Source organism: Harmonia axyridis, chromosome 7, assembly GCF_914767665.1.
Source record: "Harmonia axyridis chromosome 7, icHarAxyr1.1, whole genome shotgun sequence".
In the NCBI taxonomy this organism is placed as follows: domain Eukaryota; kingdom Metazoa; phylum Arthropoda; class Insecta; order Coleoptera; family Coccinellidae; genus Harmonia; species Harmonia axyridis.
The window spans coordinates 1,878,405-1,905,798 of NC_059507.1; the positions used below are offsets into that span (position 1 = coordinate 1,878,405).

Consider the following 27,394-nt stretch of genomic DNA (forward strand, 5'->3'; position numbering starts at 1 on the left):
TTCGGCGTCCTTGTCTCCTCTCCCTCGCACTTCTTTCGGGCGTCGCCGTCTCCGCCGTCGGATTCATTCAGTCCGCTTATTGCGGAAATAACAAAGTAGCATTCTAGAACATGAGTAGTCAATTTGTATCGTAATATGTATCAGAGAAAATGTTTTCCTTCGAGTTCATAACGGAATGAATTCTTCGACGTATAATGGACAAAGAACTATCGGGAATAGTCGATTGGGCGGCGACTTCAAAGGCGATCGGAATCTGAATGAAGCAGTTGGAAATGGGTTGCAGCGATTTTTGTTTGGGTTTACGATGAAACTTCAAGTGTAGGGTTGGAGAGGGAATATTTTGATTGATATGTGGTGAAAGATACCGATTATGTAAGTTTTGAATAACGTACATAAGAGTACAACTTTGCTTCCGCCGTTTGTTTCCGAAATTCGAGGCTTTATTGTAAAAAACTATTTACAACGGGTGTTTTTTTCGAGGTATATAACTTTAAGTTGGCATTACTGTTCAAGATGGCGACCGATTTAGCAGCTGTCAAGTGATTTATTCTCAGTTTGGTTTGGCAATTTATCATGAATAGATTCACGCTTGAACAACGGTTACAAATAGTGCAATTTTATTTCGAAAATAATGGTTCTGTGCAGAATACGTATCGCGCACTACGTCCATTTTACTTTGTTTAGCGATGAAGCGCACTTCTGGTTGAATGGCTACGTCAACAAACAAAACTGCTGCATTTGGAGTGAAGCTAATCCTCAAGTGTATGTCGAAACACCGTTACATCCAGAAAAACTGACTGTTTGGTGCGCTTTATGGGCTGGTGGAATCATTGGTCTGTACTTCTTCAAAAACGATGATGGCCAGTCAATGGTGATCGGTATAGAGCCATGCTTACTAACTTTTCCATTCCTGAATTGAACAACCATGATGTCCAGGAGCTGTAGTTCCAACAAGACGGCGCAACATGTCACACAGCTCGTGCCACAATCGATTTATTGAAAGACACGTTTGGTGACCGCCTAATTTCACGTTTTGGACCTGTGAATTGGCCTCCAAGATCTTGTGATTTAACACCGCTAGACTACTTTTTGTGGGACTATGTAAAGTCATTGGTCTATGCGGATAAGCCACCAACCCTTGACCATTTGGAAGACAACATTCGCCGTGTTATTGTCGATATACGGCCACAAATGTAGGAAAAAGTAATCGAAAATTGGACGTCCAGATTGGTCTACATCTCATGCCAGCCATGGCGGTCATATGCCAGAAATCATATTTAAAATGTAATGCCACAAGATTATCTTGCGGATAAATAAAATTCATGTCAATCGAATAATCCATCGTTGTTTTATTGCAATTTAAAGTTCTATAGCTCTAAAAAAAACACCCTTTACATTTTTGATTCAAAATATTGTCCATCGCTGGCCAATACTTCCTTCCATCTTTCGGGCAGCGTACGAAACCCGCGTTGTAAAAACTGGTCAACTGGAAAACTTCCAATATATTTATTATTGAGATCATAAGATTAAAATTGAATTTAGGATGACATAATCCACATAAAACTGCATTTACCTCTATATCGTAGCAGAATCGATAAAAACCGATACAAATTAAAATTATCCGTGAAAAACAGACCAAAAAAACTAATGAAAACTTCCCACATGTTATTCATATGTTAGCTCAATCGTCTGGTTTCAATTGAAAATAAATATTCAATATCAATTTCTGTAAGAAATGTGGAAATATTGTTTTGAATATGTAACCATAAAACAGTACATTTCACGTAATGAAACTACTATTTGAGTTCAAGGGAAATGATTCAATTCGTTAGTTTATATTCATTTCGATATGGAATAATTCAATTTATTTCTTGCACTTAATAGTGAATAAAAAGTGGAAGAATAACGACAAGTTCCATACAATGGTTTCTAATTTCATGATGAAATGACGGAAATGAATTGTTTGAATTTGATTTCTCGAATGGATTCACAGCTAGGCAATGCAATGCGATATATTAAGAAACAATGTTGTATTGTTTGCTTGAGGAGTAAAATTTGAAAAAAATTAATGCTCGATTTTCATATCTTGAAAGACATACACTCTTATACTCTTCCAATTTTCCAATACTTTTTATGTAGAATGAGCCGTCTTCGCTTTTGAAATAGACTTTTCAACTTAGTAATCACTTCTTTATTTCAGCCCAATTTGATTCCTTGCTTTGCTTGCACAGTATTTTTTCTAATCGAAACATATTGTTCTATCAAAGCACGAAAATCATTTCGTCCTTTTTCTCAAACAACACATTAACACTTGAAGCCTCCAGTTTGGGACGCCCCTGTCATCGTCAGTTCACTGTAGAAATTAGAGCGAAAATAGAGTATCAAGAATTTTTCCGAAGAGACTATTGCTTAAAGAAAAAAAAATTAAATGAAAAACTCACACCAAATTAATTGTGTTCAAATTTTTGGAGGTATGAATTATCTAGAACAATATATCTAACCAGAGAGCTTATTTCCTGCAGAACACTCCACCAGAAAAATTCCATCTAATAACTTCGGAAGCCATCCGTACAAATATGTTCAAGTTCTTATTAAAGAATCCAAAAAGTAATTCGAAGTTGTAATTGAAATGGTGAAGTGTAATAATTGTGTGGAGCATCAAGCTAGCGATGTGAGCTACGGGGTAGGCCAAAACGGAAAAGATAGGAAATGAAGTAGCGGGAGAGAGAGGGAAGATTCAGTGGCGTAGCGACCGGAAGGGGTGAGACGCTGAGGCGGCCGCTTGGAAGGAACAAAAATTAAGAAGAGAAAAATCAAAACTATAAGGTGTCTTTTTCGATGTATATAACTTTAAGTTGGCAGTACTGTTCAAGATGGCGACCGATTTAACAGCTGCCAAATGATTTATTCTCAGTTTGGTTTGGCAATTCATCGTGAATAGACTCACGCCTGAACAACGCTTAGAAATAGTGCAATTTTATTTCGAAAATAATGGTTCTGTGCAGACTACGTATCGCGCACTACGTCCATTTTATTTTGTTTAGCGATGAAGCGCACTTCTGTTTGAATGGCTACGTCAACAAACAAAACTGCCGCATTTGGAGTGAAGCTAATCCTCAAGTGTATGTCGAAACACCGGTACATCCAGAAAAACTGACTGTTTGGTGCGCTTTATGGGCTGGTGGAACCATTGGTCCGTATTTCTTCAAAAACGATGACGGCTAGAACGTTACAGTCAATGGTGATCGGTATAGAGCCATGATTACTAACTTCTTCATTCCTGAATTGAACAACCATGATGTTCAGGAGCTGTGGTTCCAACAATACGGCGCAACATGTCACACAGCTCGTGCCACAATCGATTTATTGAAAGACACGTTTGGTGACCGCCTAATTTCACGTTTTGGACCTGTGAATTGGCCTCCAAGATCTTGTGATTTAACACCGCAAGACTACTTTATGTGGGGCTATGTAAAGTAATTGGTCTATACGGATAAACCACAAACCCTTGACCATTTGGAAGACAACATTCGCCGTGTTATTGCCGATATACGGCCACAAATGTTGGAAAAAGTAATCGAAAATTGGACTTCCAGATTGGACTACATCCGAGCCAGCCGTCGCGGTCATATGCCAGAAATCATATTCAAAATGTAATGCCACAAGATAATCTTGCGGATAAATAAAATTCATGTCAATCGAATAATCCATTGTTGTTTTATTGCAAATTAAAATTCTATAGCTCTAAAAAAAACACCCTCTATTCCAAAAGTGACAACATCGCCCTGTGGTAGTCAGAGAGAAATCTATTCGTAGATTTTGGTAGTTTCAGAAATATATTTCCAAACTTGGCCAAAATGGCCAAGGATTTTTTATCAACGCCAGCATCTTCAGCTCCAGTTGAAAGACAATTTTCCAGAGTTGCTCTTACAGTTACAAAAACCCGCCATAGGTTAGGCGACAAATCTATAAGATTCCTCATGTATCTTAGATCTTAGATGGACAATTATAAAATCAAACAAAGCCTGGAGGTTTTTCAATATTAAGAAACTACTACTTGAGCTTGAGCCAAGTAGCTTGAATATCAAGCCAAGCCATGAATCTCTTATGTTGCCTATGATGCAATTTCAAATTGCTAAATTCATTTCAAAATTTTCAGAATTGACGGTTGAAATGGTATCTTTGCAGTATTCCACAACAAATACTTAATTTCCGTTTTGCTGAAGAACACCCCATTCTCGCAACGCCACTGAGAAGAATAGGGACGCGATAATAAGGAAGGAGATACCCTGGTTCGGTTCCATTTCCCCCACCTCTTTACACTACACACTCATACAAGGATTTAATTAGAAAATTAAATTGACTTTTATTGAAACTGCACTGCAGCAAGCGGTAATAGCTTCAGTACGCTTAGATAACGGTTTCATTAATTACTTCTAGACCGAAAGTAATTTATATCTATCTCCTAGTGACGTTCCTATTTTAGGTGTATGAATGAAGCGAACCAATGGCGCAAACCAACCAAACGCCTTCTCCTTCACACAGAAAAAACAAGCGTGATGGAAAATTAATTTGCATAGTTCACGCCAAGGATTTCTGTAATAAATTTAATTAAACTTGAGATGTAAAGACAGGATGATCTTCTTCGGGAGGGGGGTTTGGAACTAGAGATTGTAACTCGGCGCAAAAGGAGGGAACTGGAGATGGAATGGAGGATATTAATGTACAATTTCCACCCACCAAGTTGATTTTCGGTGATGAATCACATGTGGAATAAGGCCCGTATCAGATTAAAACGCCGCCGAGATCTTCATCAAACCAATTACCCAACGTGTGAACAAAAACAGATGAGGCAAGTTTTGCAGGTTTATTTAATACATCATGCAGGCAGTGGTAGTTTTCTAAAAGAAGAGTGTTCTCTTCATGAAAATCGAATTTTGTTCGCGCATTCATGAATGGACTAGTTTTCATTTTTTTGTTAAGGATTAATTCTAAAAATTCAAGTAAAATGAAACAAAAATGTGGAAGAATCATTGAAATATCTCTAGAAATGAAAAAGTTATGGGACTTTGAAGTTGCGCTTGGAAGAATAATTTCATAGTACGTGTAAGTGTCGTGACGTCACACACTAGACGACTGGTACTCGCAGAGTGCTTACGAATTTATTGGTGTACAATCACTTGTGCCGTTCGTGTCGTGTTTTGTTCGTTACACGATGGCTGAAATAACTTACGATATACATACATATAAATTACTTTTTTCTCTTTTTACTTTTACTCCTCACATAAATATGTTTTGCCAATGATAGACTTCAACAACCAGTACTCAACTACAAACTGTTTATGAAACGTTTTTTAAATAAATCATCGTTATAAGTTGAACCATGATGTAGCAAACTCAAAAGTAGATACTTACTTGAAAAGTTTAACTCCTTTTATTTCTGCACTGACATAAGATGGATTTGAAGAAAAAAACTCCATCACTGCGAATATATCTATTTTAGGCAAATTTTCACTTTGTCCTTTCACGAAGCCTTCTTCCATTATGGTGACATAAAAACAAAACTCGAGTTAAAACTACACTGTACAACTACAAACGGCGCGAGAGCCTTGGCGCGGCTAAGTATTCAAACGTAATTTAAATAATCTATTTCTCAGTCTTATTGATGGATTTCCAAAATTTTTTCACTGATTTATCAGTTTTGCTCTATATTTTGATTCTATCGTGGTAAATATTGTATTATCAACATCACTAAACTAGTCCATTGTGTCAAAGTTGAAACATAAAGTGATAAAACCAAATGAAAATTCTGTTAACAAAAGGACCGTAAAGAGATAAGTGATGCTGCTTTCTTAATATTGAGAAACCTCCAGGCTTTGTTTGATTTCATAATTTTTCATCCAGGATCTAAGACACATGTGGCATCTTAAAGATTTGTCGCCTAACCTATTGCAGGTTTTTATAACTATAAGAGCGGCTCTGGAAAATTGTCTTTCAACAGGAGCTGAAGATGCTGGCGTTGATGAAAAATCCTTGGCCATTTAGGACAAGTTTGGAAAGATATTTCTGAAACTTTCAAATACTACCAATAGATTTCATAGAAATGTGAGAAAACTACTAATGAAGTCACTCTGGCGAATGCTTTAGTCTCTCGGCGTTCGAGGAATCCCCTTAATTAGTCTGAGCGCCTACGAGATTGCGGAAATATATGCCGTGCGACGCATGCATATCAAGCTTAAGTAATATTAAGTAGCTTGATATCAAGTCAAGCAATAAATATCTAAAATAAAGTCAAGTCGAGCTCAAGTATGTAATTTTTCACGAGCTTGATTTTCAAGTAAAGTTGTTGGTTAAAATGTCAAGCTACTTGGTTGATGAATTCCTTAGCTACATCACTAGCTTGTATGGGTGTGTCATCAGCAAGACTACCTGTTATGGTTTGTTCAGTTGTGGGCAAGTCTGCAGTGTATAAGAGGTATAATAGAGGGCCTAGTACACTCCCTTGAAGCACACCTCCTCTAATTGCTTCTTGGTCGATCGCTTAGGTAAGATTTGAACAGTTAGAAGATAATGTGCGCTTTTCCTTGATTTTGTGGATAAAACCTTCATGTGGAACCCTATCCAATGCTTGGCTTATACCCAAAGTGCATAAAAATGGATATCAACGATATTATGATTAAATTTTGTAACCGTGCAGTTTGGAACTAATTACAAGTTCATTTTCAGAGACTGTGATGTGTTTAAATGAAAAATAATATCTTTTTGTTCCTGTAGAGTCTATCTACTATATTTAAATCGAATACTCACAGTTACACAAATGATATAGAACTCACTCACACAAAAAAATAATAGTATTGATTGCTCGCACTCGATCTGTACAATGAACCATGTGAAACTATTTAATCCGGCAATACTACCAATTCATAAAACACATCAGAACTGTAATCAGAAATCGAAACATTTAGACTTACCAGCAAACGTTTATGTGTGCTCATGAAATGTAAATATTATTCATTGTTTAAGCATTCAATATACGATCACTCACCCTAGTTCAAACGTATATAAATTTATAGACCATGGGCGTAACGATCGTACTTTCTGCATGGTGGCAATATAATCAGAATGATATCTTCATTTGTTCATGAAAACGAAAAACTGTTATAAGTTGTAGAAAGTAATGGAAATAAAAAATATATTGAACTTGAATTTGCACGATTACCGACAATACAGAAATGAATTCACTTTCAGGCAATAATGAGGAATGCCCTCACGTATCTACGCCTATGTGAATTGAATATTCAATAAATCGCTCAACATTCTCGTTGGTTAGACGGTGTGATCAGAAGATTTATTTATAAAAGACGAACAAAAAATTCAATTTGAGATCAGGTAGATCTAAATACGTGAGTCAAAAATAGATGCTAAATATTCTTGTCATATTGATTTAGAATTCTTGAATATATTCAGAGAGGAGAGTTTGTTTACACTATTCTTGCTTAATTTGATATGGAAATGGTCTCAAATAAAATTCTTTACCACTGAGTATGAATAACCTTCGCGGTTTATAAAGGGTGTTTTTTTAGAGCTATAGAACTTTAAATTGCAATAAAACAACGATAGATTATTCGATTGACATGAATTTTATTTATCCGCAAGATGAACTTGTGGCATTACATTTTAAATATGATTTCTGGCATATGACCGCCACGGCTGGCTCGGACGTAGTCCAGTCTGGACGTCCAATTTTCGATGACTTTTCCCAACATTTGTGGCCGTATATCGGCAATAACACGGCGAATGTTGTATTCCAAATGGTCAAGGGTTTGTGGCTTATCCGCATAGACCAATGACTTTACATAGCCCCACAGAAAGTAGTCTAGCGGTGTTAAATCACAAGATCTTGGAGGCCAATTAACAGGTCCAAAACGTGAAATTGTGGCACGAGCTGTGTGACATGTTGCGACGTCTTGTTGGAACCACAGCTCCTGGACTTGATGGTTGTTCAATTCAGGAATGAAAAAGTTAGTAATCATGGCTCTATACCGATCACCATTGACTGTTACGTTCTGGCCATCATCGTTTTTGAAGAAGTATGGACCAATGATTCCACCAGCCCATAAAGCGCACCAAACAGTCAGTTTTTCTGGATGTAACGGTGTTTCGACATATACTTGAGGATTAGCTTCACTCCAAATGCGGTAGTTTTGTTTATTGACGTAGCCATTCAACCAGAAGTGAGCTTCATCGCTAAAGAAAATAAAATGTACGTAGTGCGCGATACGTATTCCGCACAGAACCATTATTTTCGAAATAAAATTGCACTATTTGCAAGCGTTGTTCAGGCGTGAGTCTATTCATAATGAATTGCTAAACGAATCTGAGAATAAATCACTTGGCAGCTGTTGAATCGGTCGCTATCTTGAACAGTTATGCCAACTTAAAGTTATATACCTCGAAAAAAAACACCCGTTACAATGAAATAGGAATCCATTCTTTTCTCTTCAAATATACACTTTTTGTTATATCAGAATGAATTCTTTTATTGGAAACCGCTTTATCATAATATAATATAATACAATATGAGTGTTGAAGATCCATACGAAATAGCGTGGAAATTTTTAATGAACTCAATTTTGAAAAAACGCTCTAAAGCTGCTAACTACACAGTTCTTTTTTGAATTCTTCATCCGATTCTTGTAGTTTTCGCATTCCAAAACCATGATGAAAAAAAAATTTGAGAAAAATCTTCCAAAGGCGTATTTTCCGAAATAAAAAACTAAACTAGGAGGATCCCGAACGTCAGAATTTTCCTACATTCATGCATGATAAAGCAACACAGACAGAAGAAGCATCCAAGCTGTCGTGCACGAGCAGAAGGATCCCTTTTCCACAGTCGGGGATTCAAGAAATCAATTTCGCGAACAAATTGAAATTTTATGTTTACTGTCCGAGTCAGAGCCAGTATCTCACCTTATACTTGTATCAAGCCATGCATAGCGCCTTTGGCAATAAAAAATAAATCTCGATATCCCTTCCCCATTGACAAGCCGTCATTGTTACCAACGTCCCGGAACATCATGCCAAGTCGGAATAAATTGACAATTTCACGTACCGCTACACTTGCCTCTCAAGGAGGTTTGTTTTGATGGAAGCTACACTGCCAAAGTGCGAGGATTCTTCTTGATATCGAAGCCAAGGTCATCAGGGCCTAAATAAGGCGATTTTAGGGCAGGAAAAAGATCTCATTGTAATAAAATTTGGAGCTTTAAAGATGTATAAGGTTCATGAATATTTCAGAATGTTATTTGGATGGTGATTGTGAGTGATACCCTACTAGAAGATCAATTTCTTGTTCATTAATGCCTGTTAGAAAGTTAGTTCACTGTTCAAATCAAATTGTTAAGGAATACCACAGAAGATATGCTTAGAGTGTTTGAGCTCTTAGACAATTTCCCATAAAAAAAAGGGGAAGAGGTCAATCACGTTCTTTCTGCAGCTGATAATGAGAGTTCCTTTATCAATTGGATCTGGCAGAGCTTGTAGAACTAATATGTTTGTCAAAATGTCTACATATGATGTTATAATTATGTAAAATAAGATAATTATGACTCACAGGAAAATACACTGCGCAAAAAAATTAACGCACATTATGGAAATCTCAAATTTATTCTACAACTGAAGGTGTTCTCAATGATGATTATTTTTATCAGAATTATGCATGCATATATATCTGTACGTAAATATTCCATGTTTGGTCTTAAAAAAGTGACTTGAATATGTTATCCACTTTCAACGTTTTTCTTCAATACAGATGTTTTTTCCCAGCAGGAATAAAAAAAGATGAGATTATCAAATTTTGAATGTATTGGCTCCATTCTGAAATCAGTTGTTCTCGATCAATTCTAGTGATCAATAGTTTTTCTTTCGTTTGATTTTCTACACTCGATCGCTATGCAACGCGAAACACGCAATTTGACCCAAGAGGAATGTGCCCAAGCGGTAGTTTTGCGAGAAGAAGGGTGGACATACACAAGAATTGCAGAAAGGTTAGGAGTTTCCCATACAAGTGTGGCCAGAATGTTGCAGTGATTCAGGGAGACAGGTATGAATGTCCGAAGACCAGGACAGGGTAGACCACGGGTAACAACTGCCATTCAAGAACGTTACTTGCGAGTTTCTTCGTTGAGACAACGGTTTGCAACCGCTCGCCTCCTTCAAAATCAGCTTGAGCAAACTCATGGGGTGCAAATTAGCACTCAGACAATAAGAAATCGCCTGAATATGATTTAAGGCCTCGTGTCGAGGCAAGAGGCCCAGCTCTTACCCCAGCCCATCGAAGGGCGCGTTTGGATTTTGCGAGAGAGCATATCCATTGGGAAGAGGCTGATTGGGAAAGTGTTCTCGTCACAGATGAGTCCAGATTCTGCCTCTACCATTGTGATCGACGTTCCCTTGTATACAGACTTCCACATGAAAGATATGCTCAGTGCAATTTCCTGAATACTACTGGTTTCGGGGGAGGATCGATTATGGTATGGGGTGGAATATCTTTGACTGCTCGCACAGACCTAGTGGTCGTTGATAATGGAGCTATGAATGCTGATAGTTATATAAGGAACATTCTTGAAGAGCATGTAGTGCCATTTGCCCCATACATTGATGAAAATTCCATTTTTATGGACGATAATGCCAGACCCCATCGTGCGCGCATCGTTCAGGAGTACCTTGAAGAGGTTCAAGTCTCTCGAATGGAATGACCAGCAAGAAGTCCAGATCTCAATCCGATTGAGCAGGTTTGGGACAACCTCAATAGAAGGCTGAGAAGTTCAGAAAATCATCCAGCTATTCTTAATGACTTAGGAATCCAACTCAGAGAAATCTGGGAAGGATTAGATCAGAACATTTTGAGATCACTCATTTTGAGTATGAACCGTCCTTGCCGAGCTGTAATTAACGCAAGGGGTGGAAATACCAAGTATTAAATCACTTATCAGTATTCCAGTATTTTGAAAATTGTTTATTTCTCTTCTTTCACATAAGATTCGGTGAAATCTTGAATTCTTCTTCCATTTAATGTGTCTTGTTTCGTTCAAAACCTTCCCGAGAGAACATAAAAATAAGTTATAAAGTCAATGTAGAGTTAACTTTCATTAGAATTGAGATTTTCAGAATGTGCGTTAATTTTTTTGTGCAGTGTATATAGTATCTGATGTTACTGCCACAGAAAACGATGAGGAAATTAAGCGAAACACTGGACATAGGTATCCTAAAAATCCAAAAAGGCAGGTCCCTTCAAAAGCCGCCAGTTTCATCTCAAACTCCTTCAAGATAACTTCAATTAACGTCCTTGAAAGCTGAGCAGAGAACAGCAGCCCTACGTACCGAAAGATAACGCCGCAAAGATGAAAGAGGAAGAAAAGAGACGGTGAGAAAGAAATCGGAGGGGGTGCGGTAGTTTCACTATTCGATTAACTTCGATACTTGGCTTCAATTGCTTTTTAAGATTCTCGCGATTGCTTTTGAAAGGTTTTGGATTAAATTGCAATTGGCTGAAAGGCATTAAAAGCGACGCCGTCAAGCCGAGCAGCGGCGGCAGCGCCATCTCTCTCGTCGCCGGCGAAACTTGCCGCCTCCGTCCCTGTCTGGAAAACAGCTTATTTTTCGCCTCATTTGTGGAGCAATTTCTTGGCCCAATAGAAATGGCGATCTTAAATAAGGAACCGACAGGAGCCCGGGCGATCTTTCTCGAGCACAATACAGTTTTAATTTGTTCGAAGCCTGCACCCTTATCGGAACCTTGTTTTTCCTCTTTGCTGCCGATTTCGTGATCATTAGGGACTCGATTCTTTAATTATTCGCCTCAATCAGGCTGGTGCGGTGTGCAACGTCAATTAGAAATTCAGGATGGGTTCTTCCTCATTTCCATTCAAGATGTTTCGTCATAGTTCCTTTTGAAGTACCGCAAGTTCTTCCTTAAGCCTCTTGTCTCCTTTTTGGAACGGTTGTTTCTCCTCGAACTGATCGCTCTATCATTTCATCACGTTGCAAATGAGTAATATGTGATGACTGTCGATTGGTCTTGAACACCATAACTCTCGAATTGAATGAACAAAAGTTGAAATTTTCATGGTAGGTTCGAGATCTCAAATGCTAAATTTGTTAATGGGCATAATGCGACTAGCTGTTCGATATTTTGATTTCCTTTTCATTTAGTAACCACATAATTGTATGAGAATTTGCATCCAGATCGAGAATAGCAATATGAAGATTCGTGCCAATTTGAACTTTGATCGTGTCACCAGAACCAGAGAAAAGGTTATTATGGCGTACAACTTTGCTTTCGCCGTTTTGATTTAGATGACTGTAGCGGTAAGTGATAGTCGAAATAAATAGATTGTAGATGTCACACAATAAGCTTAGGTATTTGTAAACATAACGCCATCGAAATATTAGTCGATTTGTGTCTTCATCATGAAGTTATTTTCGATTAAACATGTCAGCTTACGAGCCAAATTCTCGTCATTTGCAGGAGGTTTTAATTTCCTGCTTCAATATGAAGACATCTGCGGCTGAGGCTCATCGAATGCTCTCAATTATCTATGATGAGGCCGCTATTAGTGAAAGATCGTGCCGGGAGTGAGACCAGCATGGCGGTGGAAGAGTGAAGGTTTTCGAAGATGCAAAATTGGTAGCATTACTTGATGAAGACTCGTGTCAAACGCAACAAGAATTAGCAGGATCATTGTCAGTGACGCAACAAGCCATTTCAAAACACCTGTAAGTCATGAGAATGATTCAGCAGCAAGGAAATTGGGTGCCGTGCGAGTTGAAGCCGAGAGATGTTGAACGGCGTTTGTTTACTTGTGAACAGCTGCTTGTAAGGCGAAGTCGGAAGGGATTTCTAAATTGCATTATGGCTGAAGACGAAAAATGGGTTCATCACGATAATCCCAAGCGCAGAAAGTCATAGGGATATCCCGACCATGCTTCCACGTCGAAGGCCAAACAGAATATTCACGGTTCGAAAGGTCATGCTCAGTATTTGGTGGGACCAGCTCGTAATGTAATATGAGTTATTAAAACAGACTGAAACAATCACAGGCGATCGTAATCGATCGCAATTAATGCGTTTGAGACGAGCACTGAAAGACAAACGGTCGCAATACAACGAAAGTATGATAAAATGATTTTACAGCATGACAATCCTCGACCCCATGTTGCGAAAGTGGTCTAGACATACTTGGAAACGTTGAAATGGGAAGTCCTACTATACCGTCCGTATTCTCCAGAAGTAGCCCCCTCGGACTATCACTTGTTTCGATCAATGGCTGACCAGCATTTCCGATCTTATGAAGAAGTAAAAAATTGTATCGAGTCGTGGATCGCTTCAAAAGATGGTCAGTTCTTTCAACGCGGAATTCGTACGCTGCCAAAAAGATGGGAGAAAGTAGCGGCCAGCGAAGGACAATATTTTGAATCAAAAATGTATAACCAGTTTTTTACCATAAAGTCTCGAATTTCGGACAAAACGGCGGAAGCAATGTTGTACGACTATGTGTAAAGAAAAACCGGTGAAATTGACAAGAGAAATAATAAAATGAGCAGGTCCATTGGCAATTTGCAGACCAGTATTTTCAAACTTTTTGAAGATACTCAGTAAAGAGTTTAAGTTAAGATGAGACGATTTGAATTGATGACACCTCAAAAATTAAAAAAAAACGTTCATAAAAAAGAAAAAAAAAGATAGGATCAGGTAGGACTTGAACCAAGGTCACCTGCGTCAACCTATCAGCTTAATCTCTTCGTAGCTATTTGCATAGTTAGGATGATCATATCTGAATGAATTGAAACAAATTTGATCTTAGATCCGTGAACAGTGAACAAGCTCTCAAAAAACGAAAACGACGAGAATAGTATCACTTAATTAATATTAAATTATTTATCATTCCAACATACCAAGTGTAAACGAACCCAAGGCGTTCCCGCTCAAGGAAACAACATCATATTAATTAAAGCCTAACAAGGTCCATTATAATGGGAAGGGTGGACGGCAACTTTAATTCATAATGTCTTACAGCGTAATCCAACTTCTTCATTTCAGCGGAATAATACAGGGCTGGAACCAATTTAGAGCTGAAAGTTATTGCATGTTGCAATTAATATCACGTTCATTCCAGAAATGGATGGAAAGTTGAGGCCTGCCTAATGGGCATAGAAAGGGTATAATTATAGCGATGCATATAATTGGTCTTTTAATGAGTTCTGAGGAAAATTCGCCTCTAGTTTAGGGCCGTTTCGGAGCGCAGTAGGTGGATTATTGCGTCACTGAATCCCTGATGGTCGATCTATGGGTTGGGAAGATCGAGTGTACTTTGTAAAGGGTGTTTTTTTAGAACTATAGAACTTTAAATTGCAATAAAACAACGACGGATTATTCGATTGACATGAATTTTATTTATCCGCAAGATAATCTTGTGGCATTACATTTTAAATATGATTTCTAGCATATGACCGCCACGGCTGGCTCGGATGTAGTCCAATCTGGACGTCCGATTTTCGATTACTTTTTCCAACATTTGTGGCCGTATATCGGCAATAACACGGCGAATGTTGTCTTCCAAATGGTCAAGGGTTTGTGGCTTATCCGCATAGACCAATGACTTTACATAGCCCCACAGAAAGTAGTCTAGCGGTGTTGAATCACAAGATCTTAAGATCTTGGAGGCCAATTCACAGGTCCAAAACGTGAAATTAGGCGGTCACCAAACGCGTCTTTCAATAAATCGATTGTGGCACGAGCTGTGTGACATGTTGCGCCGTCTTGTTGGAACCACAGCTCCTGGACATCATGGTTGTTCAATTCAGGAATGAAAAAGTTAGTAATCATTGCTCTATACCGATCAACATTGACTGTAACGTTCTGGCCATCATCGTTTTTGAAGATATACGGACCAATGATTCCACCAGCCCATAAAGCGCACCAAACAGTCAATTTTTCTGGATGTAACGGTGTTTCCACATACAGTTGAGGATTAGCTTCACTTCAAATGCGGCAGTTTTGTTTGTTGACGTAGCCATTCAACCAGAAGTGCGCTTCATCGCTAAACAAAATAAAATGGACGTAGTGCGCGATACGTATTCCGCACAGAACCATTATTTTCGAAATAAAATTGCACTATTTGCAAGCGTTGTTCAGGCGTGAGTCTCTTCATGATGAATTGCCAAACCCAACTGAGAATAAATCACTTGACAGCTGTTAAATCGGTCGCCATCTTGAACAGTATTGCCAACTTAAAGTTATATACTTCGAAAAAAACACCTGTTATTTTTGTAATGTTTTTTTGAATGGAACTAAATCAGTACAATCAGTATATACACTGTTTCCGTAAAGTATGGAACAAATTCATTATTAGGTAAACAGACCATTTCAAGAAATAATCCTGAAACACGTCGATTTTTATTTTATTTTTACAGTGTTTTAAAATAATAATCTAATATACAGTTGAAAATGAATTTGTTCCTTACTTTGCGGACACAGTGTATATGGCAGATGATTCCCCAAAATAAGAGACAGTTCTGGTTGAAGAAACTTACTAATTTCGAAATAGATTTGGTATTATTTACTTGAACATCAAAAGGATTTCTGAGGACAGGAGTAATTTTTTGTCAACATTGACGATAGATGGTGGTGATATTTCTTCAAAAAACCAGTATGCCAACTGAAGAACAACTCCGTGAAAGAGTACTTCAGTAAGTTACGTATGAATAAATAGCCTTTTGAGTTCGTGAAATATAATAGTAACATAGATGTTACTTTTTTATGGAATCAAGAGAAACTCAATTGAAGTTGTTTGCAATGGAGTCCAACTGAGAAAGATTTGAAACGCATTCTAACGAAGTGAGTTTATCCCAAATCCACATCAAAAAGTACCTTCTCATCATTTGGAAGGAAACGAAGGTCTTTAAAACATCAAAATGATTTTTACTCACCAACTATTATGTGATTCACCTTCGTCCTTCTCAACAGCTCAAATTATTTGTTCATCCTCTTTTATCCAATGAAGATGGAGTTTCTGAAATATAAAGAGAAATTGAAAAAAATCATAGAAATGTAATAAATTTAGACTCATTCCGGTAGAACTCTAGCTAGTATTGATTAGTGGATCAAACATAATCGTTGGAGTCTTGGCTCGAAATCGCAAAAATGGAGACATAGTGAAGGAATAATACTCATACTTAAAGCGCTGTATTCGAGGAACGAGCATCCCAAAAACAAATAATTCATTCAACATTTTTTATACTGTTACCATAGAAACCATTATGATGACTGCATTTTGATGGATGTAGATGCAGCGGAAATAAGAATAACAAAGCTTTCTAAACCGTGCCCTATCAAGTATATACGAATATGCATAGGTAAACCTTCGTGTACACATCCAGCTCAGAGCGAAATTCCTAAAAATGTTATTATATTCAGTGGCATGTTCCTTTGATTCTACAGATGAGAATTCTGTTTTACAACTTATGAAAATATCATACTTTCAGGTATTAACATTTGTATCTCATTCAATAGATAAGGTGGATGTATTAGGCCAATTGCAAAATCCCCGGTCTGAAGCACAGAAGGTGGTGCTGGTATTAAATCCATATGATTTTTAGTTAGTGCCAACCTTCAAACGATACGTGACAATGGATGAAACATGGCTCCATAATTTCACTCCGGAGTACAATCGACAGTCAGCTGAGTACACGATGAACCGAATCCAAAGCGAGGAAAAACAACAGTCAGCTGGCAAGGTTATGACAGCAGTATTCTGAGATGCGCAAGGTATAATATTAATTGATCACCTCCAAAAGGGCCAGACCATCAACAGAGATTATTATATAGCGGTATTGGATCGTTCGAAGGATGAAATAGTTAAAAAACTGCCCCATTAGAAGGAAAAGAAGTGCTGTTTCATCAAGATAATGCGCTGTGTCACAAATCATTGAAAACAATGGCAAAATTGCATGAATTGTGCTTCAAATTGCTTCAGCATCCACCGTATTCGCCAGATCTGGCCCCCAGCGACTGTTTCCTGTTCTCAGAAATCAAAAGAATGCTCGCTGGAAAGAAATTTAGCGCCAATGAAGAAGTAATCGCCGAAACTGAGTCCTGTTTTGAAAAGAAAGACAAATCGTAAAGTCTATCCAAAGTCACTTGGAGGAAGCCAGAATATTTCGATTGGACAAGGGTTGTCCAAGTTTCCAAAAATTCCTTTGGGGCCATTGAATTTATTGCCTAACAATATATTCAAATAAACCCTAGTATTTAGCGGATCCCGGTATCCACTTCAAAGGGGCATACATAGCCAAGCGTTTTTATGTACTAGTTCAAATGACTTTGGATATACTATACTACAAAAATGGCATCGAAAAGTTGGAAGATCGCTATAATTGCTGTATCGCCCTCGAAGGCTACTATATTGAATAATAAAATCGAATTCAGTCAAAAAAATGTGTTTTACTATGGTAGACCGGGTACTTTTCAATTGGCCTATTACCTTTGTATCATCTTGTAAAGATGAGATTAGCAGTGTCAAGAATTCGTGATATATTCACGTTAATTTTGTAATTTCCCCTGAGCTCAAGCGACGAGGCATTGGGTTTACATTTGTTATTATTATTTGACCCATGGAACGGCTATTTGTATTCTGTTAGTGAGCTACTTGAATAAACTATGCTATTTGTAATTCAGTAGGAGTTCTTTGGATTAATTTAAGAATTTATTTTGAAGGAGCACCAAATTACCAGGCGTCCAAAAAGACATTTCAGCAGATTCAGAAATCAGCTGCATCCTCATTGCTACCTAGGACATTAAATAAAAATAATAATATCAATTACCGTCGATATTCGATTATATCGTTCAGAATCGAATCGATATAGGCAAATTCTGAACACGATCCAGGAAGTAGTTGGGATTAGTTAGCGCCGCTATCATCTGGAGAACGTCGAGAGATCCCGGGGCGGCTTCAGTAACTCGAGGGGAAACCTGAACCGGTACGAGAAGTTTACTAATTACGTTAATTTGCTAATTAAATTCCACACAGGGTTACCGAGCCATAGAATCGAACCATTTTGGGCGGAGACAGTCGCAAATACGCTAAGGGAGGTCTACACGAGAACGAGACGGATGATGTCACTGGGGTAACTACATAATCGGATCTAGTAGTCGGTTCCTGTTAGCTGAAATTGTTGCATAATGGTAGGTTATGAGGAATGGAAGAGGGGCATACTCGGATTTGAGATGGTATGGCACTTAGAAAGGTTTAAAATCTGCAGCAACTTTGGAATCATAAACGTACTTTTGAAATAGATCCGTTGAGGGTTTGTTCGTGCTTTTTTGGTTAGTTGGTTTGTTGCGATGCAGTCTAGATCGTTGGTGTCGATGAAGGAAAAGCAAATAATTTAATCAAAAGAAAATTCAATCAATCTTCTTATTATTGGCTTTCATTTCTATTTTCTCTTTGTCTCCTTAGTTATCTATCTTAGTAAGTCTATCTTGGCTTTTCTTATGTCTTCTTCAACTAAACTACATGTTTTGCCATGAATGGTTTATACAATTTTGTTCAAGGTAGTGACACTGGTTAATTTACTGATGGCCATATTGATTGAAAGTTCTTGGAGATCTGTTTTCCAAACAGATCGTTCTAACCCTAACCACTGATTGGGCCTCTCTCACATTATGGCGTTTTTTGCATCGCTTCTCCATCCTTATAAGGTTGAGCTAACACAAGAACTAAAGCCAGCTGACCACATGAAGGGTAGAAAATTTGCCGATTGAGAGCTTGAACAAAAACGGTTTGGATGAAGATTTTTCGTATCGAATTTTTTTCAGCGGCGAAGCACATTTTTTCCTTGGTGGCTATGAACACAAGCAAAATTGTAGCAAATGGAGCAGTGATAATTCTCATGTAATTGCTGAGAGACCAATACATCCACAAAAAGTCACTGTATGGTAAGCAATTTGGTCTGGTGGAATGATTGGCCAATACTTCATTGAAAATGAGGAAGATGTCACTCAAACTGCCAATTATCATCCCTATTGCCTAATAAATACCGATTTTTTGGCCTCAAATTGATGATATGGAATTGGAATAGATGTGGTTCCAGCAAGAAAGGTGCAACAAGCCACACACCACGACCAGTTTTGGCTTTATTGCAATAAAAATTCTCAGAATGCGTAATTTCAATTATAAGCGATATGGACTTGCCACTAAGATCTTGTGATTTATAGCCTTTCAATTTTATTTGTGGGAGATACGAAGAATAGTATTCTTGCTGATAACCATAGAGTATTGAAGACCTGGAAACCAACGTTGGTCAAGTTATTGGAGAGATATTGCCTGAAATGCGCAGAGGAGTCATTGAAAATGACCTCACAAGGTATGCAGTCATATAGAAGATCACGTGGACCTTTACATGATTTTGTATACCATAGCTAATGGCAATGTCCAAGCATTATTTCGAAATGAAAAAAATTTGATCGATATTCTAAATGAAAGTTTGTTTTATTTACGTATTTACTTTCGGAACCACGAAATGAATAGTCCTTTATATGTTCTAGAATTCCAATGTTGAGCGATTAGTACAACTCTGAAACTTCAATCAAACTCCTTTTAGCTTGACTTTCAAATGGAATTGTAAATGGTTGAAACATTTCCATCAATTCATATTATTTCGTCAATTTTTATCATTCCATCGTTTAAATATTGAATAATTGCCGATCTAGCAATTTGAACCGGGACAGAAAGCGTCCAACTGATCAATTCTGAGCATTTCTTGGCTTAATAATTCAGACCAGCCGATCCAATTGTGACTTCGATAGTGAGTAATGTTTTCGAGTGGATAGCTGGTTCAGAAAATGGCTTTGACATTCGCTAAATATTTCATGTGGACAGCCATCGCCATCAGCTACAGAAGTCGCCGTATCTCCCCTCTTCTGGAGTGCCGGTCATAGGCGTACGCACGTATCAATGCAGGATTGTACAGGGTGGACGCAATTTGTTTTCTAGTGAGGGTTTCTCAAACTTTGGATCTAACCTTTTGATACAAAAACCTGATAACAAACCGAAAAATCAACTTTTCCGGACCGAGAACAGTCTGGAAAATGTCATTGCAAAGTGACGGATCAGAATACTATATTTGTGGTTAGGGATTCACGGCTTGGCTCGATTTTCAGGCTACTTGGCTTGAGCTTGACTTGATTTCAAATATTTCAATCAATCTCAAGTCAAGTCAAGTATTTTTTTATCAAGTACTTGAATCATATCAAACAACTTGATTTTCAGCAGTTTTATGGTGTAGTGTCACATCAATAATTAAATGATGAAATGAGAAGAAACCTTGCAAAAAACATTTTTATCTATTAAACTTTTTGTACAAAAAAACCGAAAATATCAACTTTTTCGAAATAGAAACATAGATTGAATCACTATAAATCATAACAAAATAAAAAAATACTGCATACAGCTTAATTGGACTCTCGTACTTCACAAGACTTCTTCGTTTGTTGTGTGAGACGTCCATGATATCTTCAATGTTCATAAAGTTTCTTAATATTGAGAAACCTCCAGGCTGTTTGATTCCATGATTTCCCATCCAGGATCTAAGACACATGAGGCATCTTCTAGATTTGTTGCTTAACCTATTGCGGGTTTTTGGACCTGTAAGAGCAGCTCTGGTAAATTGTCTTTGAACAGGAGCTGAAGATGCTGGGGTTAATAAGAAATCCTTGGCCATTTTGGCCAAGTTTGGATAGATATTTCTGGAAGTACCAGAATTTACCAATAGATTTTATAGAAATGTGAGAAAATAACTAATAAAGTCACACTAGCGAATGTTTCAGTCTCTCAGCGCTCGAGGAATCCCCTTATTGAGTCTAAGCGAGCACGAGATTCCAGAAATATATGCCGTGCCGTATCAAGTAGCTTGATATGAAGTCAAGCAATAAATATCTAAAAATCAAGTCGAGTGGGCAAGGTCTATAATCACAAGGAAGAATGTTGCATCTCTTGCCAATGAATCCTTTAGGGTAGCTGCATTGATAGCTAGTTGGTTTTTCTTAACAAGTACTGTTGTTCTCACAAGTAGGTACCATCCTGACAAAAGAAAGTTTATCAAGCTACTTGGCTTGATGAATCCCTATTTTTGTTCTGAATTTTCCACGAGAAAGTAGTCATTTTTGAACTATTTTAGAAGAAAAAATCAGAGTTTCACCGCTTTTGAATAATTTTATTCCAATATAATAACATAATTGAAAAATGTTGTGTACCAACCCCAACACATCGAAATAGAGTTGGGAAAATATCAGCGCCCGTCCGCCGTCACGCCACTGGCTCCGGGAGACTCCTGATCGATTCCATCAAATTAGATAGAGTCGAGTCCTGGCTGATCAGATACACCACATATAACTGTCGCTGTGTGCAGTGGCTGGCCCGGACTTTATTTAATTTTCTACCCAAGAAAACGAATAACTCTTAGTCCGAGACTACACCCCGCACAACCTCATCCCTACGATGGAAACGAGTATGCTTTTTACTTTATTGCCACTCGGACCATTGTTTCATGTAATTCTCTTATACGTCCGGGGTCGGTCCCTTCACCCCCCCGGTCACCCCCGGCCCTGTCTGCCTCCGAATGAATTCGAATTGATTGAGTTTAATGGATCCTTCAATATCCGGTCCAGCTGTAATTAATTGAGAGTCCCGGGCAGGATTGGAGGAGGTTGCATCGAGGTGTTGATACAGTATTTCGATGAGTAGTGTAGTTGTAAAGTAAAATGTGTTTTTATTAGAGCTATAGAACTTTAAATTGCAAAAAAACAACGATGGATTATTCGATTGACATGAATTTCATTTATCCGCAAGATAATCTTGTGGCATTACATTTTAAATATGATTTCTGGTCTATGACCGCCACGGCTGGATCGGATGTAGTCCAATCTGGACGTCCAATTTTCGATTACTTTTTCCAACATTTGGGGCCGTATATCGGCAATAACACGGCGAATGTTGTCTTCCAAATGGTCAAGGGTTTGTGGCTTATTCGCATAGACCAATGACTTTACATAGCCCCACAGAAAGTAGTCTAGCGGTGTTAAATCACAAGATCTTTGAGGCCAATTCACAGGTCCAAAACTTGGAATTACGTGGTCACTAAACGTGTCTTTCAATAAATCGATTGTGGCACGAGCTGTGTGACATGTTGCGCCGTCTTGTTGGAACCACAGCTCCTGGACATCATGGTTGTTCAATTCGGGAATGAAAAAGTTAGTAATCATGGCTCTATACCGATCACCATTGACTGTAACATTCTGGCCATCATCGTTTACGAAGTACGGACCAATGATTCCACAAGCCCATAAAGCGCACCAAACAGTCAGTTTTTCTGGATAGAACGGTGTTTCGACATACACTTGAGGATTAGTTTCACTCCAAATGTGGCAGTTTTGTTTGTTGACGTAGCCATTCAACCAGAGGTGCGCTTCATCGCTAAACAAAATTCGCTTATGAAAATCGCGATACGTATTTCGCACAGAACCAATATTTTCGAAATGAAATTGCACTATTTGCAAGCGTTGTTCAGGCGTGAGTCTATTCATGATGAATTGCCAAACCAAACTGAGAATAAATCACTTGACAGCTGTTAAATCGGTCGTCATCTTGAACAGAAATGCCAACCTAAAGTTATATACCAAAAAAAAAACAGCCGTTATTAGAGAAGAAAATTAAAACATCCCGCAAATATCGAGAATTTGGCTCGTGAGCTGACATGCTTAATCGAGAATAACTTTATGATGCAGACACATATACAGGGTGGCCATTCGAAAACGAAACAGACGAGATTACAGACGAAATAAAGTTTTTCGATAGAAATGCTCGGACAGGTCGATTTCTGTTTCGAGGGGGACAACTTAAGATGTAGGTTACGGACGCATAGCGCTTCAACCCTTGCTGCTACAACTCCCACCCCCAATTTTTGAATAGGGAAGATGGGGTGAGTGATACCTCAATTTAAAGGTATTTTTATACTGATTTCAGCACAGTAATTGTTTTTTCATTTTATGCATTAGTTCTCGAAATATTCATGCGTTAGTTAGTTAGGAAGGAAGCCACAGTCATGGTTGTTTTGAAGCTCAAAATGTCGATTTTTCACAAAACACTACAAGTGCCATGAAAACACTACTTCATTTTCAAATACTTAGTTAAAAATATTTCGAGAACTAATGCATAAAATGAAAAAACAATTACTGTGCTGAAATCAGTATAAAAATACCTTTCAAATGAGGTATCATTCACCCCATCTTCCCTATTCAAAATTTGGGGGTGAGTGTTGTAGTAGCAAGGGTTGAAGCGCTATGCGTCCGTAACCTACATCTTAAGTTGTCCCCCTCGAAACAGAAATCGACCTGTCCGAGCATTTCTATCGAAAAACTTTATTTCGTCTGTAATCTCGTCTGTTTCGTTTTCAAATGGCCACCCTGTATATATTTCGATGGCGTTATGTTTACAAATACCTAAGCTTATTGTATTACATCTACGATCTATTTATTTCTATTGCAAAACGGCGGAAGCAAAGTTGTACACCTAATAGCTAGCAATAGGCCAGACGTTAGATTTAGATTTAGAACCATTTTTCCTCACAATAATGTTACATTTTCATCGAAAAAGCAGTAGGAACTTAGTTGCGCACCTTATATATTCATTTATGTTGAACGAGAGGAAATATCTAGTGTTCGGAGAGGAAACAATAAACCACGTCCTAAAATTCCCATTGTTTTTTTTTTTCTCCTTGCACGCAAATTGAAAAATGTCGACCGCGAGTCGGCGTCACAGCTTGCGCCAACGTCGTTGTCGATATCGGCAATAAATTCCCCAAAGCCGTCCGCTTAATTGATTGATTGTAATTACCTTCGATCAACAATCTGCACGCTAATAACTTCGGCCGGGAACAGCGGCCAACTAGATGCGGCCCCGCCCGCGTTATACGTGTGTGGTGTTTTGTTTAATTTCGAATTATGTTTACCCAACTTTTAATTAAATTACTTTCATTGAGATCAATACGGCCGCGTTATCGACAATAGATAAATGGATTCGATCAATCACGCCGCCCGGCGAATTGCGAGATTAAGAATTTTCAAATTATACGGGACGTTTGTTCCGCGTAAAATTGGACGCCATTATTTGTCGGCCGACATAATGGAATCGTCGCGCGCTTTGAATGGAGTGCTCGATATTTGAGAGTAATTCATACGAATATTGTGTGTGTGTGTGTGAATTTCGATCTATCGGAAAATGTTTCAATTGGGGTGATTGGCAGATGTGGAGTGGGTGTTTTGAGGTTATGGGTCGATTCTGGATGTACCTGTAGAACATTTGGAACGTGCAGTTCTGATTAAGTCTAAGTAGAAATTCAGTAAAAATTCGAATTTCCATACAAAAATCGTTATAACTCCTGAGATATTTGTCACATACTCCTCAAATAAAAACGTTTTTCGAACAACAAGTTCCGCTCTAAAAGATACTGAGGTTTCAAGGGAGTAGCTCACGTCCAGGAGAAGTTGCAGCCTCGGGAATATTATCAATTTTTTTCTCGAAAATTTCGGATTTTTATCTATAACTTCTGGGATAATGTACTGATCGCCCAACTGCAAGCATTTTCGTGATCTCTGCGCAAAAAAATTAACGCACATTATGGAAATCTCAAATTTATTCTACAACTGAAGGTGTTCTCAATGATAATTATTTTTATCAGAATTATGCATGCATATGTTATCCACTTTCAACGTTTTTCTTCAATACATATGTTTTTTTCCCAGCAGGAATAAAAAAAGATGAGATTATCAGATTTTGAATGTATTGGCTCCATTCTGAAATCAGTTGTTCTCGATCAATTCTAGTGATCAATAGTTTTTCTTTCGTTTGATTTTCCACACTCGATCGCTATGCAACGCGAAACACGCAATTTGACCCAAGAGGAATGTGCCCAAGCGGTAGTTTTGCGAGAAGAAGGGTGGACATACAAAAGAATTGCAGAAAGGTTTGGAGTTCCCCATACAAGTGTGTCCAGAATGTTGCAGCGATTCAGGGACACAGGTATGAATGTCCGAAGACCAAGACAGGGTAGACCACGGGTAACAACTGCCATTCAAGAACATTACTTGAGAGTTTCTTCGTTGAGACAACGGTTTGCAACCACTCGCCTCCTTCAAAATCAGCTTGAGCAAACTCATGGGGTGCAAATTAGCACTCAGACAATAAGAAATCGCCTCAGAGAATATGATTTAAGGCCTCGTGTCGCGTCAATAGGCCCAGCTCTTACCCCAGCCCATCGAAGGGCGCGTTTGGATTTTGGGAGAGAGCATATCCATTGGGAAGAGGCTGATTGGGAAAGAATTCTCTTCACAGATGAGTCTAGATTCTGCCTCTACCATTGTGATCGACGTTCCCTTGTATACAGAAGTCCACATGAAAGATATGCTCAGTGATCGTCAATTCTTGCACCGCTTACCGATTCTTCGTAGAGCTCACGGTTTTGAGGAAATTGGAACTCGAAATTTGGGGAAAAATTGAATTTTCCTCTAAAATTCGTTATATCTCCTGAATTCAGGCTATAAAATCGTCCTGCAATTCGCACTGAAAGCATGTAGAGTTATTCATGGAACAACCTATAAGTTCCACAAAAATGAAAATTCAATAAATAAGCACAACTCGTTACAAAGCCTGACAAGAAGGAAAATCATCACTAACCTTCATTTCACACCTCACCTTCCATAACCGACATATTACCACTTCCGAAAACTATTCTGCGCTCAATACAGGGCAACAATCGACTCATTGAAGGCCAGCTTTGAACACACGACAACTGCACTAAACGCCCTACGAGTGCAACACGAATAATCAGAATTCTACCTCTGCAATGTCGGTAGGATGAATAGAAATCCGAACGATAATAACGCATAATTCGATTCCGATAGCTCCCAGAACGAACCATTAACGCGGGGCTCAATTAAACAGTGGGTACCGAAAAACAAACAACATCTGAATGTACGGGGGTCGTTCCATTAATCATATACGATGATCGGATGTGATTTTATTGCGGCAACGGCTGATGTTCACTTGATCGAGTCGGTTTCTTTGATTGATGAATTCATGGCTACTCCAACTCATGTTTGTATGAAAAAAATAGGGTCAGTTAGCTAGGTATAACTAGAGGAGAGTGGGACTGATATTCATGATCTTTGATTTGTCTCCGTTCCGAATAGAAATCTATTAGAACAAGAAATTGAGCATGTAGATTTTTTTTCTGAAAAAGAAAGTTTTCTCTGCGACCTGTCATGAAAACATAGAAAGAGTTGCTCGCAAAAAAAACATTCTCGGACAAACCTGTAGAGTTGAAAATGATTTAAGCTTATGCGAAATCTATCGATTTCTTCAAAATTAGTATAATTCTCCTAGACCAAAATTTCTAAGAGTTATCCACCGATCGAGCAATAATGACTCACCCTGTATAAATATCATATAGTTATTGAACCCCTCACAACAAGAGATGAAGTAGAAATAATTCGTTGAACAATGGCAAAAAAACAGAAAGTAAACGCCAACGTGTCACTTGCCGTTACTCTGTATAGAATTTTCATTGTAAACCTACAATTTTTGACAACTTTTGTAACGACTCTTGATATATTCCCTTTATATCTCAAAAACTTTGTATCTCAATAACGGTGCTTTTGACGTCGAAGACCAGCATGGCGGTGGAAGATAGAAGGTTTTCGAAGATGCAGAAATGGAGGCATTACTGGATCAAGACTCGTGTCAAACGCAACAAGAATTGGCAGGATCATTGGGAGTGACGCAACAAACCATTTCAATACGCCTGAAAGTCATGGGAATGATTCAGATTCAAGGAAATTGGGTGCCGTACGAGTTGAAGCCGAGATATGTTGAACGGCGTTTGTTTGCTTGTGAACAGCTGCTTGCAAGGCAAAGACGGAAGGGATTTCTGCATGGCATTGTGACTCGAGACGAAAAATGGGTTCATTACAATAACCCCAAGTGCATCATGGGGATATCCTGGCCATGCCTCCACGTTGACGGTTGAACCAAATATTCACGGTTCCAAGGTATTGCTCAGTATTTGGTGGGACCATCTCGGCGTAGTATGAGTTGTTAAAACCGACTGAAACAATCACATGCGATCGTTATCGAACGCAATTAATGCGTTTGAGCCAAGAATTGAGAAACAAACGGCCGCAATACAACGAAAGATTTGATACAGTGATTTTACAGCATGACAATGCTCGACCCCATGTTATGAAAGTGGTCAATACATACTTGGAAACGTTGAAATGAGA

The 27,394-nt window shown here is 38.3% G+C and overlaps 1 protein-coding gene across 2 annotated transcripts in view; it reads right to left on the bottom strand.

Moving 5' to 3' along the window:
* Nucleotides 1-27,394, bottom strand: part of LOC123684395 (LIM domain only protein 3-like) — a 197,809-nt gene that overhangs the window by 126,764 nt on the left and 43,651 nt on the right. The window contains exon 3 of one of the 2 annotated variants that reach the window (XM_045623635.1): nucleotides 15,991-16,073. The gene's annotated coding sequence lies outside the window, so the exon portion shown is untranslated. Of the gene's footprint in view, nucleotides 1-6,807; nucleotides 6,913-15,990; nucleotides 16,074-27,394 lie in introns of those variants that run through there. The other variant, XM_045623636.1, reaches the window with a different exon arrangement.